Source organism: Sturnira hondurensis, unplaced genomic scaffold, assembly GCF_014824575.4.
Source record: "Sturnira hondurensis isolate 20B ecotype Veracruz unplaced genomic scaffold, ASM1482457v3 Scaffold0000396, whole genome shotgun sequence".
In the NCBI taxonomy this organism is placed as follows: Eukaryota; Metazoa; Chordata; class Mammalia; order Chiroptera; family Phyllostomidae; genus Sturnira; species Sturnira hondurensis.
The window spans coordinates 7,567,810-7,583,183 of NW_028073027.1; the positions used below are offsets into that span (position 1 = coordinate 7,567,810).

A 15,374-nucleotide genomic window follows, 5' to 3' on the forward strand; every position below is an offset into this window, starting at 1 on the left:
TTATTAATTTTATATTTGAAAACAAAGGCTACAATTGGTGTGAAGAGCACTGCTCTAGACATAAGAAATCTCTGGGTAAAATATTTGCATATGTATATCAATTGGTCTTCATTCTATTTTAATTATCTGGAAATCTAGTTTTGATCTTGTACATGTCTGGAAAAAAGCGGCTGGAATATAGCAGGAAAGAGTTGTCACAAAGCTATGAACTTGACTCTCAGGAGAGGTCTGGATCTACCTACTGGCCTTTACACTGTGACCAATGGACTTAAAATGGGTTTAAAGATAGAGTTTTTGATTTCACAATTCTGGTGACTAGGTTTCAACAGCATATATTAACACAGAGCTGTTGGAAGCATGCTGAAAAGTAATAGATGCCCCAGTGAAGGAAGTGAGTTAAAACTCTGTCACCCACTGCATGGAGGGACTATATCACAGTGGGTGGAAGTGTGGGCTCTCTGGACTCTAACAGATTTTGGTCTATGACCCCATTTAGCCCCTTACTGAAACACTGTGACTCTGAAGTTCAGTGTTCTCTTTTGTCCAACGGGCAGAGCAGTCAGGCTCTACTGGCGGGGCAAGCTCCTTCACAGGCCTTCAGGGCTTTCCCCAAGCTTTCCTGACCCCCTGGCGCTACCCCCGGCTGTCTGAATCAGAAGGGAAGGCCAGGCTCTGAACTTTTAACCAATGCCTCAGGGGACTCTGAGCTGCCTCCCCATCAACTATGACTTTAGAGGCAGGTTCATAGATCTTGATAAAGTTTCTCGGGGATAAAGAATGGGAAGGGGGATCCCCAGCCTACGATGACCCTGGCCTTGCTTTGTAGGCCCTCGTCTTGCTTCCTCGACTTGCATCCTCTCTGGTGGCAGAGAAACATCTCTCTGGGCACTTTGAAAATCAGAACCCATTGCTGCTTCTTGTCAGGGCCAGAGAGAAGGCAGCCGTGACCTCATGGAGGAGAGTCACATGCTTTTCGCTTTTCAGTCCTTAAAGAAAAGGGTAAAAGAAGCCAGGAGGGATCCTTGCAGACCAACTAAGTGACTTTTGTATATAAGAGGTTAATATGGATGCCCCTTTAAACCTGCAGTTGTGTATTTGGAGAGGTGTGGAACGTTGTACCAGGCTGGAAACGGGCCACATCGTTGCAGTGGTCTCGGCGGATCTCGGAGAGAAAGAGGGCCCATTTTGACTGCAGTGTCAAAGTGTTGTGGTTGTCAACTCAGCTGCGTCTAAGTACATCTTTAGAGCCTTCCTTGTAAATAAAACTGAATCCTGTTTCTGTAATAATTCAGTTTGTATACAAAGTGTTGCAGAGAGGAGGACATAGTAAACATTTTCGGCCTGATTTGGTCTTTGTGTTTTTCTGTGTCAGACTGGAAATCCTGACAGGCAGACAGGGCATAAAGGTATACTTAAAAAAGATATCTTCGTGAAACTCAGAGAGAGACAGAGAGACAGAGAGAAACTGGGGAGCAAGTGGCAGAGAGTCCGCTCTGCTTAATCTCTTATTTTCAACTTAACTCATTCCAGCCCACGTTGTGTGTGTATAACTGATCCTGGGCCATGCACACATATATTTTTAAATGATTCTTTAAAAATAATGCACACCCACCTGCACCTGAAAGTAGGGGATGATCTTACAGGCTCTTGCTTCTACTCAGACCAGCCGGTGGGCAGAGAAAAAGAATTAGAATGGTCCAGGACAAATCAATCACCTTCATGTTAAAAAACAACTTAAAACAACCCGAGAATTGTATGTCTAGGCTGTCAAGTACTTGACATAATCCTGGATGTGGGTATAGTGCTTGGCAACACTATGACAATAACTTCTCCCCATTTCAAAGAGTAGTAAACAGACATTTGAAAAGTTAAGTGACTTGCCCAAGTCTCTTAGTTATTAAGTGAAAGAGACAGGAGTCTAAACCCATGTGTTTTGAATCTAAAACACTTCTAAGTCCAACAATGTCACACCACCCTTAAATTATAACATAAAAGAATGCTATGTGATCTGAAAATGTCTTCCCTTCTGTTCCATCAGGCATTGCTGGAATTAGAGCCAAGGAGTGGCTGAGACTGCTGGGGACCTTCAGATTCCATCATTTAAACCTTACTAATGCCTCCCACACGAGACTCTTTGTCAACTGACAGCCCGAGGGATGAAGTTTTGACCTCCCTCTGCCACTGTCTGCCACCACTGATTTCACTCGCATTGTTATCAGTAATTATTTGTGAGTCCCCTGGAACTCCACCTTGCTCTGTCTCAATCTCCTCGTTAGTGCTTCTTCCTGGTGTGCAGGTTCATCAGGCAGTGCCTTGGACCGGCGCCCTCGGCCTCCTTCACTACCAGTACGTATTGACTGTCATCTTTTTCCTTTGTAATTAATTACAATCGACACAGCTGCATATGAACTGAGGGGTTGGAGGGAAGGAATGCAGTTTACAGCTCTCTCACTAGCTTAAGCCTTATACAGGGATTTTCCCTGTGTGAGTCCCAGGCTGCTTCATTCTTGCTCAATACACAGCATTCCTTTTCCCTCCTACCTCACTCTATGTCACACTCCCTCCTCCTTCCACACTGATGTAGGACTTGGTTTCTAACATGAATACATTACTCTTCAGATTCTTTTCATTGATGTTCCTAAGGCTCCTCATTGCATTGTATTGCCATGTCATTGAAAGCTATTGCTGTGCCAGCTGAGTCTGAGTTGTTACCAGAAGTGAATTGTTGGGGTGTACTCTGAGTTCTTAACAGTCACAAGGACTCTGATGGTTGCCTGTCCTGATCCAAAGCTGAGCTTGGCTGTGTTCAGTTTCGATCATTAGCTACGTCTTAACAATTGTTGCTCAATTCACAATTTTCTTATTATTATTGATACAACTCTGTGTGACAATTGTTTCCATTACAAGGATTCTGCTGTCTGGATTATGTGGTGTGCTCATATGTACAATTACAGCTCTCCAAATGGTATTAACTGGCATGAAAAAACCGGCAGCCAGGTCACAGACTAATGCATAGCAAAAATCTCAAAAGCATCAGGACACAATATGAGAACTTTTGTATTGTAGCATTGTAAACAAAATAATAGGTGGCTTGGAATCATGGTTGATTAAACTTGTCTTAAATGCCCTCAGGACTACTATAGCATGCTTAGTTTCCTGGACACCCTTTCACACTGTCAACCAGCAAACTGTAAGTTCATGCTCAACCAGCCTAGCACAGACTGAGGTTCCAAATTCTGTGCATAAGTATGCCAAGCCACAACAATTAAGTCAAAAGCAAATAAGCAAATAAAAGAGTGGGGATAGGTCAAAAGACAACACAGAGCATCAACCTGAATTAGAGCAAGTCTCTCACAGGAATACATTATTTAATTAAATGATTTTATTATCATTTAATTAAAAGAAAACTTTTTGATTCTCTGCTGATTCAATATTTACTAGAACACCTGCTATATGTCAGGCATATGCAGTAGGCCTCGAGGGTAGCATGGTGAGAAAACAGGTACAAAGGAGTGGCTGGAATTTGTCAGTGGAAAACAAGATGAATCCCCCATCTCAACACTCTGTACCTGGTAGCATCCTTGAAGAAACTCTGAGAGAGGTTTCAGTTCTGGTCTTGGGTGGCTTCTCTCCCCTGGCTCTCTGTTTTTACCTTTTTGCTAAGATTTATGCTGGAAAGGGGGCATGAATCCTTCCCCAGATATAATTTGTAATATTATTTACTGTATTCAGTAACTATTACTATTCCTGCTGGTGGCAAAATAATAATTAAAGCTGAAAGAGGTACTTAATTCTAAGAAATTTCTTTAAAAATCCTTAACAAAATTCTGAAAAATAGGCCTCCCTCCATCCTTTAGGCTGAAAAGTTTGCCCAAAAGAGTCTGGTACTTACATTGACCACAGTCAATTCTTTGCCTGGGTTTTTCTCAGGATACCATTAGTTTGAGAGAAGTGGGAGTTGATTTACTCTAATTAGAATATTTTCACTGCTCATCAGTGTTTCCATTTTGCAGACCTTTCAGAGCAGAGGGGTTATGGGTGCCTAACTCCCCAGGACTTCTGGTTATGGGGACACGCACCTGTGATGGGACCAGTGTGGGAGCCTCCAAGGGCTGAACTTAAAGAATTGTGGTCTGGGTGATGTGAGGGATCCAGAGTGGGATTTAAAAACAATCATAACATTTACACAATGGAGTTCTATTCAGCAGAAAGAAAGAAGGAGCTCCTACCCATTGCGACAGCATAGATGGAACTGGGGAGCATTATGCTAAATGAAATAAGCCAGGCAGTGAAAGACAAATACCATATGATCTCACCATTAACAGAAACCTAATCAACAAAATGAACAAGCAAGCAAAGTACAGCCAAAGACATTGAAATTGAGAACAGGCTGACAGTGACCAGAGGGGAGAGGGGAGGGAATAATGAGGGAAAAGGGTGAAGCATTTATAGGAACAATTATAAAGGACACACAGACAATTACAAGGGGGGTGTGGAAACAGGGGAGGTGGTGGGGAGGGGTGGGGGGGAAGCAGAAAACTGTACTTGAACAACAATAAACAAAAGGAAATAAAGGAAAAATTGTGCTTTTTACTACCAGAAAAAAAAATAAATTCATAACTGAATTGAGAAGCAAAAAAGGTAGGATAGTCATTCTAGGTCATAGCTGCTCACTGCAAATTTAGACCAAAGAATAAAAGGTTAGGAAGGCATCCTGTAATAATCATTATTGGGTATCTGTGAGTTTAAACACACTTTTCAGGAGGTGACAAGTTGCTTGCTATGGTATTACACGCTGTGCAAAATGGCTGGGGAGAGATTTGGAGAGAAATAACATCAACTTCAGACCCCAAATTGAGAATTAAATTTCCTGAGAAAGTTTTGATCCTACCTGAAGAAAACTGAAAATATATTCCTTTAGCAAAACTACTCTAATAAGCAAATGCAGAAAATGGTGCTATATGGTTGGTAGTGACTGAAATCCTTCACAATGGTATGAATTATTGTGATACCATAAATTACAAGACCATAAACTTTTCACACTTTCTCTGTCATGCTTACTCACATGCAGACAGGAATAGATCTAGATTTTATGGAGCTGGAAGTTTACTCAGTTTAGTAGGCCCTTTTAAACAAAAAGAATATAAGGCATTTAATGTAAAATAAGGACAGATCCCTCATAGGGGGCTCTTTTGAGGAAAGGACTCTATGAGCTGAGTGTCACTAATTCCTGATGAATCCACTCTGGACATGAGCTCTGTTATGGGAAGCTAGGAGGAGGCTGCCACAGAGGAAATGCAAACTAGGGTTCTAAGATTCTCTACTTCCCTTTGCACACCTGAGTGCTCTGCTCACCTTCTTAGAAGCTACTTGTTGATCCCCTAGGATGGAACCTGTCAGTGAAACAAACACCAGAACTTCTGCTTCTTTAATACCAGTAGACCATGGTCCAGAATTTACTGATGTGGAAGATTTCTTATGAGGCCACTTGTAATGCTCATTGTTGATATACTTCTATGTATTATTGAATTAGCTTAGGTTTAAAACACCCCACCCAATGCCACCATCTATGTAACAACTAGAGCAGAATCTACCAATAAATTAAGTGTAAAGACCAAACAACTAGCTACCAAGGATTAGATTCATCAAGATTTAACCTGAACAAGCTGTTAAAATTGGGCAATGCATGTGAACACTACATCACCTTATTTCAAAAGATCAAAGAAACTAAAAATTAGCTGTAAAACGTCCATACTGGGTGATCTATTTAATCACTCAGGATGGGTATAGTGTGTCTAGTACATGTTCAAACTCACACATATGTGTATTCACCCCCCCCACACACAAAATGTGTCTCTTCCTAAAAAGATTATTTTTCCTTTTTATCTTAACACTCTTTGAACAAACTATCAAAGCACTCCTCCAATGCTAGATAACATAATCCCTAAATGCTACTAATACAAAAGTGACTGTAATAACACAAGTGGCATTGACACTTCTATAGTTTCTCAAATCTGCAACTATCCTATTTTCTAGTCTTTACTCCTTTAGTCATTGAAAAGACTGGTCTATGCAGTTCAGACACTGGGAGGAGGGGAGGATGGTTTGACTTTTAGCGATGGTTGGTTGTGCAGCACATCCCACAGACTTAATACCAAAGAGGTTCGGCTGCTCTTCCCCGTGGTTCTTTTCTTTTTTGTTATGAAGGAAACTGACTGTGATTGATCATGTGCACACGAGCACATGTGTGACAGGAAACATTAAATTCTTTGTGATTTTATTTTTGTGGTGACAGGAACAGGAAGACATTCTTTTAAAGTTCTTTGCTTTTTCTAGGCGAAGTGTGAAAATGGAGGGCGAGAGTAAGCCAGTTCTCAGAATGAGATGTTCATCTAAGATATAAAGAGGAAAAAAAGTAATTTTCAACAGCTAAATGAGAACTGCCACAAGTGGTAGTCGATCAACTCAGTGACGCGGCTTCAGCATGTTGTCTCAGATTCAGCAAGAAAATGTTATAGAGAGAAAATTGCAGGAGTCCTTGTTGTAGTCCCCCCTCCAATGAATTTAAAGGGTCTGCTGGAACTTGGGTGGGCCTTCTGTGAAGGAGGTGTGCCTATCATTAACTCTAGTGATGTGTCAGTGATGAGTCAGGGTTGTGTGAAAAGGAAGCAACACAAGATATACATTTCCACCTAGGCTATTTACCTAACACTACTGCCTTAAAAGTGTGGTTCTAGATCTTATGAGTGCCCACTTAAGGAGTCTCTGTCTGTGACCTGAGCTCTAAGCAAGGTCCTGAGCTGCTAACTAAGTAAATATGGATCTAAAAAAAAACCCCAGCCAGGTATAGTAATCAATGATTTGAACAGCTTGCAAGTTATAGCTGAAAGAATGGCTTACCCACCAAACCCACATAACTCCCAGGTTAATTATAATTCTAGCTTTCGGGTTGAAAATTATTTAAATGAAAAATTATTTACAAAGGGAACAGCAGGGGGGAAAACATGTAAATTAGACTCATTAAATGGACAGATTCACTCACAGTTCATTTCAAGATAATTTATGCCAGTTTTCTCTGATGTCATCTGTTGTTCAGGTTGATAATTAGTCATGCTCATTATTAACTGCTGGAGGTTGCTTAGTAGTTTGGCAGAGGGAGATGTATTATTTGGGAAAGCTCCCATAGATATTGAACTTTCATTATAGGTACAGGGTTTATTTGCAAAAATGCAACACATTTTTAAAACAATTCAATATCCCGATACATTTAGTTCTGTATTCTCAGGAGGCTTTGCAGAAGAATATCTCTCTCTTTACTAGCATATAACAGTGGAAACCAAAAGAGAACAAGGTAAAATGTTCTTTCTAACTCTGTAGCACTTACTTCTTAGAAGTAAAGGTAATATTTTAAAGTTCTTCACAAGGCATCTCATTTATAGGCCAAGTTACAGGCCTCTTGAGAAATCTAATGTATTGATGATGTCCATTTACAAGGTTCTATGACCATAAAATTAACTCTAAAACTTTGCTCTACAGCTCCACTAAATGTAAGAAGTGTGTGTACCTAAGAAGGTAAGATGGTAATCCATTTAGAACTTTTGAAATTCTTGGTGGAGCTAACAGTCCTTCATGTGCCTCAGCTCTGTGTAATATAGTAACTATGGCCTTAAGAAGGTAATAGAAATGGCGCCCACTCTTAATGTTGTTTTTCTTTTAAAAAACAAAATGTTTTCTGGCATGTAGTTGTTTTTTAATTTTTTTTCAAAAAATACTTGGCCCTGTTCAGTGTTTTACACTCACATCATTTTCCATTTATAATTCATTCTCGTTACAGTGCATTGAAAGAAAAAAAAGTGTTATATAGTTCTTTAAAAAATTAAACAAAAATAATAACAATCAGGACATTCTAAACCATTTGTCCTGAATGTAAATTCTGAAGGTAGTAAAATGAATGAAACATGATTTATGAAACAGCTGGATGAAAGGGAGTTCTCTAGGAAAATGCTTAAGCTTTTTATTCACATAACAGAATGAAGAGAACATTAAGTTCCTGAGCATAGTTTTGGATATCTTGAAAGGGATGTGTCTTTAAGGCATACGAATGAGAAAAATCAAGTAAGTTGCATCTGTAAGTCTGGAGTTTGACTGAGGTATAAACTTGTGACTCATCTCTGTTTCCATGTCATTTTAATCCAAGAGTATAGATGGAATCACTTCGGGATAGAGAATAAGGTGAGAAGAGAAGAGAGCCTGGGGAGAGAATCATGGTGGACCTCAACATTTAATGGACAAAGGAAGATGAGCCTGAAAATGATTGATCAGAGAAGTGGGAGAAAACTCAGGGATGACAAGTCGGAAAAAACCATAGCTATAGAACTAGTATTACAAAAAGGGTTGTAAAGAACATTTTATGAATTTGACCCCAAACAAGGGAAGTAAAATAAAAAAATAAATGAATGGGACTATATCAAAATAAAAAGCTTCTGCAAAGCAAAGGAAAGCAACAACAAAACAAAAAGACAAGTAACAGAATGGGCGATGATATTTGCAAACAACAGCTCTGAAATGGTGTTAATAACCAAAATATATAAAGAACTCATATAACTCAACGCCAAATGAAAAATCCAATTTAAAAATGGGCAGAGGACCTGAACAGACACTTCTCCCCAAAAGACACACAAATGGCCAACTTGAGAAATGAAAAGATGCTCAACTTCCTTAGTTACTAGGGAAATGCAAATCAAAACTGCAAGGAGATACCACCTCACGTCTGGTAGAATGACTGTTATCAATGACACCAGTAATAATACATGCTGGGGATGCTGTGGAGAAAAAGGAAAACTCATTCACCGCTGGTGGTAATGGAAAGTGGTGCAGCCATGTAAAAAGCAGTAGGGAAGTTCCTCAAAAAATTAAGAAATGAGTTACCATATGATCTAGCAACCCCTCTCCTGGGTATCTAAGCAAAAAACTTGAAGACATTTATTCACAAAGATACATGCACTCCTGTGTTCACAGCAGTGTTATTCACAGTGGCCAATGTGTCCTTGGATAAGGAAGATGTAGTATGTATACACGGTGGAATACTACGCAGCCATAAGAAAAGACGAAATGCTGCCATTTGGGACAACATGGATAATGGATAGACCTGGAGAATATTACACTAGGCAAAATAAGTCAGTCAGAAAAAAGCTACGAATCGTATGATGTTACTCATATGTGGGATATAAAATTGAAACTGAGACACAGACAACAGTATGGGGACTACCAACGGGAAAGGGGTAGGGAGGGAGTAAAAGGGTAAAGGGGGCCAAATTTTTAGTGACAGAAGACGACTTGACTTTGGATGGTAAACACACACAGCAATATACAGATTGTGTCCCACAGAAATGTACACTTGAAACCTATGTGATCTTACTAAGCAATGTCACCCCATAAATTTAGTGAATATAATTTTTAAAAAGAGAGCTATCAACAGTATCGTATGCTGCTAAAAAGACATGACAGGAAAGAACTATATAATAATCTCTCTTCTCTCTGGTTTAGAGCTATAGTGGTCACAGCTGACTTAATAAGCCGCTTCAGTAAAGTGCTTAAGAGGGATGGTTCCCTCCTCAGTGCGGTGAGGAGCGGGAAGGGAACAGAGAGAGACTGTGAGGGTAGTCGACTTTTCTGAGGAGTTTGACTGTGAAACGGGAAGTGATAAAGGGTGATTCATGAAGGGGTTGTGAGGTTCTTGGAAATTTTTATTTTTGTGGTGGGTGTTCAATGGTTAAGACTTAAACATGCTGAAAAACAGTTTTCAATGATTTAGTTGAAGAATGGTTGATGTCACAAAGGAAGAAAGTGTGAGAGGCAGGTTTGGTTTTAATGTTTGATAGATGGAGAGGAGTTCCCGTCTAATGGCTTTTAGGTGTTTTGTGAAGTAGGAGGTAAGCTTATTTATTGAGAGTTAGAGGAAAGTTGGAGAGCTGAAATTTGAGAAGAGCAGATATATGTTTGAGAAAGTAATTAAGGATAAAAATGGTAAGAGATCTGAAGTAGGGAAATTGGGCAGTATGGGTTCATTTGAGGTTGGTGATCAATAATTTATAAGGGAATCAGTTTTCCCAGGTGTGTAAATCTCTGTAACAGGGCTGAGCTACTCAGGTGCTGTGTCCTCAAAAGCAGAGAGTTGGATTCATCACTGCTTGGGGTTTTGCCAGATGGGCGTACCAAAGAGATAATAGGCAGAAGAATCTAGAGTGCTTGCAAGGGTGTTATTAAAATGATGGAGCTCGGATTCCAATGTAAATAAGTAGAAAATGGGAGGAAAACCATAGATCTTAGGGAACAGAAGTCCCTATTATGTCAAAAAGGGTCTCATCTATTCATATGTCATTCTAATACAGCTTGTCTACAGAAGAAGAAAACATATTTAATTTCAAGTTATACATCTCTAGAGACACTGAAGATAAAGAATTTTTTTTATTAATTTAAAGAACTAAGTCCAATTTTAACCACTCCCTCTCCCCTGAAATTTGTAGGAGGGCCCAAGCACAGACAAAACAAATTTCAAGAACAAGCTCAAGCTTGTGTGTGTCTTATCTGAATATAGATTTCTGCTATATGCCAGCTACAACTCACAGCATAATCGATTTGTGGGGGAAAAAATACTCTCTTCTTTTAATTTGGCTAAGCATAAAGAAACATTGCTGGATGCAAAGAACTGTAATCCAGATGAGAAAAAAAATGGGGAGAGAAGGATGAAAACCATAAGTTTACTCAAAAGGAAACCTCATTTAATTTTTCCATTATTCTCAGCAAAACAAATGCTGAACTAATTGCTAGGGAAGCTGATGCTTGATGACATAAAAAATACGCCTAAAAATAACTAGCCTGAAGTCTCATTCTTTTTTCTGTACTATGTGGCCTTTTTATATCCAATATTATATTGTTTTTAAAAAACTTTTGGATAAAATGAAAAAGGAAAGAGATAGAATTAGAAATAAAATAATAAAACAGGAGAAACATAGCGAAAACTTTGCATCCAAATTCCACAAAATTTTTCAAATGACTGTTGTCAATTCTCTTCACCAAATAACAAGTAATTTTATGGTCAAGGGCAAGGCCATCTTTTCTTTATGTCCAGAGAGGAAAATGACTAATTATTCTGGAAAAGCAAGCAAAAGGAAATGGAATTTTCTTCTTACCAAGTAAACCTCAAATAAGCACAAAACATCTAAAGATTTAAGGACCTGAATGAACTTGGACCTGGTAGGACTCATAAACTGAAGTAATGGCTAAAACTACAGAAAGTGCCAATCTGTGAGTCTCTGAGATGACAGATGAAGTTTTTCTCAGCAAAAAACACTCAAGGAATATTTCATCATTGAATTTGGACATGTACACGCTGAGCAACTTTCACAAGCTTGGCAACCAGTCATTTAGGGCTTTAATAGAGAAGGGGCTTTATGTATGGTTTACACAGACGGTAGTGTGGGAAAGGGTCAGGGACAGCTTTGTTTGTTTGCATTAACAAATGGAGTGGTGAGGAAGATAAAAGGGGAAATGAAGAAGATAACTCAAGGAAACAGGTAAGTGAAGGAATAAAGATGAAATTCAAAATTCCTCCAGTGAAACTGTTCCCAGTTGAGGTCCAGAGCTATAAAGCACAATACAGGGCAAAGACCCCGGACGGGGAGTTCCATGCTCTAGGTTTTAGTCCCAGCTTGGCCAAGCCCATGTTTCCTTACCTGTAAAGAGAGAAGAATGTCTTCTGCTCTGTGCTAAAACAGAAAGTTCACCAGGATTGTCACCTGACCGCGCTCATTCACAGCCATCCTATTTGACTCAGGATAGCTATCTTTTCAACCCTTCAAATACTTGAGATGTGTTTTATAGGTAACTGTGAGTAAACAGCTATTTCCGACTCCGTCTCCTGAGAATATTTCCAAAACCAAACTGATGAAGAAAATTCATCAGTAAGGTTGAATTCATTGTAAGGTTAAGGAGCCTCATAAAAAAGACGAGTCTATGTATTGCCAAGAGCAATGTAAAATTGCTTCCTTTGTTTTGATCAGAAATAGGGTAGAAATCAGGTAATGCAAGAAGCTGAATGTAAAGGTAAATGGCAATTAATGGCAGCCTGTTAAACTCTATTCCGTTTCTTTCTTTCATTTTCATGTATGTTTCCTGTGATTGGATCATAGAAATAAATATGTTAACTATTCACCTCTTGGAAGTCTAAGAAAGCACTTTTATTCACTGAATGCTATCAAAATAGGCTCCTAGCCCTGGCTGGGTTGCTCAGTTGGTTGGAGCATCATCCCATGCACCAAAAAGATATGGTTCAATTTCCCTGTCAGGGCACACGCCTCAGTTGCAGGTTTGATTCCCAGTCAGGGCAGGTACAGGAGGCAACTGAATGATGCTTCTCTCTCTCTCTCCCCTCCTCCCTTCCTCTGCATAAGGTCAATAAACATACCCTTGGGTAAAGACTTAAAAAATATGGGCTATTACATTTGTTGAACTTGTAAACATAAAAACATGACAAGTGTGCTGTTTCTGGAAAGTAGATTCCTAATGTGCAGGGGAGAGGGAGCCAGGCAGTTCTTCCCTTTCTTCACATAAAGCCACAAGAGAAAATACACTCCTTTTCATACAAGTGGCTTTTGTTTGGCTGAATTCTCACAGAAAAATTTGTGTTAGGCACTTCCATTGTGCAATGTGGATTTGGTTGAAAGCATAAATACATATAAGAGACTGAAAAATGAGTTCTAATTTCTAAGCTCACTAAAAACTGTGGAGAATACTGTACAGGAATCATGGGTTATTTAGGCTTCAGGAGTTGCTGAACTTGCATGCAGACTGCTTTGTGTTTGGGGAAGTGCTCTTGCTAAAGGGCAGAAGGGACATTCCACGTGCTTTACAGATGAGGAAACTGGGGCTTGGAGGGCTTGGCTCAAGCTCACATGGCAGGGACAAAAACCAGGACTTTTGACTTGAAATGACCTTTGGGGCCCAAATGCATGTTCTTTGAATGTGATTTCTGATTTAGCTGGAGAGTACCTGACTTTTCTCACCAGGAACACGATTCATTTAAATAATTGCTTGAATGCAATGCTTGCAGTCGTATTTTATGATAGAAAAATAGTTTGTTTGTATGGTCACTGGGATCCCCAGTGATTCTCCTGATCACAGTGCAGGGGGAAGGTAGCTGCACCAGGTTTCTGCCAACTGCAGCTGTGGGCATCCAATGGTCCCCTGCCCCCAGCCTCTGCCCCTGGCTGCTGTGAAACCGGAGTGGTACCTACGGAGTAGTCCACCTTCTGTGTGTTTACTCCCAGTGAGGGACATGTGGCATTTCAGATCACTGTTGAGCTGGAAAAGAGTTATTTTTCCTGAAGAGCCTGCAGTTAAGTTTAAAGATGTTTACATGAGAGAAGGGGTTTAGTGACAGTTTTTGGCCCCTGCAGAGGCAGTGATACCTGGCCAGCCCTGAAAGCCCCTCTCCTTGGGCAGTACCTGGGCAAGCCTTATCCAAAGAATGAGGGCAGAGCTGCAGTGTGGTGAGGAAGGAGAGTAAAGCACATCAATTCATGTCCTTGAATAATAATAACAGCAGCCCTCTACTGGGGACCTATTTTTTTCCTCAGTCCTATGCTAGTCTGAAGTTTAATATTGAAAATCTCACAAGAGTCCTGAGAGATAGGCATTATTATTATGATCGTCATCCCCATTTTACAAATTAAGAAATCAAGGTTCAAAGAGTTCAAGTAACTTCCCCCGTGTCACATAGCTGGCATGTGGCAAAGATCTAAATCCAGCACTTTGACGCATGTCTCCTGCTGCTCTAGGCTAAGGAGTTTGAAGTTGACTTGGTAGGATATGGTATCACTGCTATAATCGTAACATAAATTAACCTGAGGGTTAATTTAAGCAAAGTCTACAAATAGGAGCTAGGTTGATGAGACTGAATTTTCAAAAAATACTAAAATAAGTGTTCTGCCTCTTTTTGAGTAGGATGTTAACCGCAGAGGATCCCCCCAGGAAAGACAGCTTAGGAGCAAGAGCGAGTGCCCTCCAAGTTCCAGGGAATACCACTTGCGATGCTAGTCTGATTAAAAAACATTTTCTTTTATTTTTTAATAGCATTTTTTCCATTTCCATTTCTCCCCCTTACCTGGCCCCACCCACAATCACCACACTGTAATCCATGTCCATGGGTCCTTTTCCTTTTCTCCTCTCTGTCCCTAACATCCTTTCCCATAGCTGCTGTCCTGCTCTCTATCTATGGATCTGTCTCTGTTTTGCTTGTTAGTTCAGTTCATCAGATTCCACATATGCATGAAATCTTTGGTATTTGCCCTTCTCTGACTGGCTTATTTCACTGAGCATAATGTTCTCCAGGTCCATCCATACTGTCACAAAGAGTAAAACTTCCCTCTTTCTTTTACAGCTGAGTAGTATTCCATTGTGTAAATGTCTCATAGTTGTTTTATCCACTCATCTACTGATGGGCACTTGGGCTGCTTCCAGATCTTGACGATTATAAGTAATGCTGCAATGAAAACAGGGATGCTTATATTCTTTCAGGCTAGTGTTTTGGGTTTCTTCAAATACATCCCTAGAAGTGGGATCACTGGATCAAAAGGCAGACCTGTTTCAAATTTTTTGAGGTATTTCTATACTGCTTTCCATAGTGGCTGCCTCAATCTGTGTTCTCACCAACAGTTTTGTCCCAATGAACAGACTCAACAAGAACACAGACCAGGTCTATATAAGTATGTTTTCACCTGGGGGACCCAACCACTCATCCTTCCTCACAAGATTAGTATTTCTGCCTCCCCTGTTTCTGTGACTTGCAGAAGTAGAAGAACACAGTCATGAGTGATGCAATCTTTGGATCCTGGGAATGTCACTCCCTGGCCCCTCCTCCAGGCAGCCTGGATACTACCATGAATGCACCATCTAATTCTATGTATTTGGGGGCAGAGTTTTCCAGCATCTATCCCTTTCTATCCTCATTGCAACAACTTTTATTTAGGCCCTTGTGACTCCTTCCTAATCAATGCTGTTAATCAATCTTTCTAAACTCCCATGTCCACAAAAATCACCTGATTCCCATTACATATAGAATCAAATCCAGACACCTCCACCTGATATGCAAAGTCTTTACAGATTTTCTTTAACATAGATTTTTAGTCCCTTCTCTTAATAGCCAAACCTGCATGTGCCAAGCTGCCATCTCACTTTATCCCAGGCTCATGTAATACTGTTCCACATTCTCACTTGTGCTTGGGACCTTTGCTTTGCCTGGAAAAACTTATGCATATCTCGTGTTTGTTCTGTGCTTCCTAGTTTTGAAAGTGGTTTCATTTACCTTATTCTCC

General features: G+C 40.0%; 1 protein-coding gene across 1 annotated transcript in view; it reads right to left on the bottom strand.

The window, feature by feature from the left end:
- The window catches only part of SLC9A9 (solute carrier family 9 member A9), a 529,481-nt gene that overhangs the window by 68,702 nt on the left and 445,405 nt on the right, over positions 1-15,374 (bottom strand). The gene's annotated exons all lie outside the window — the stretch shown is intronic.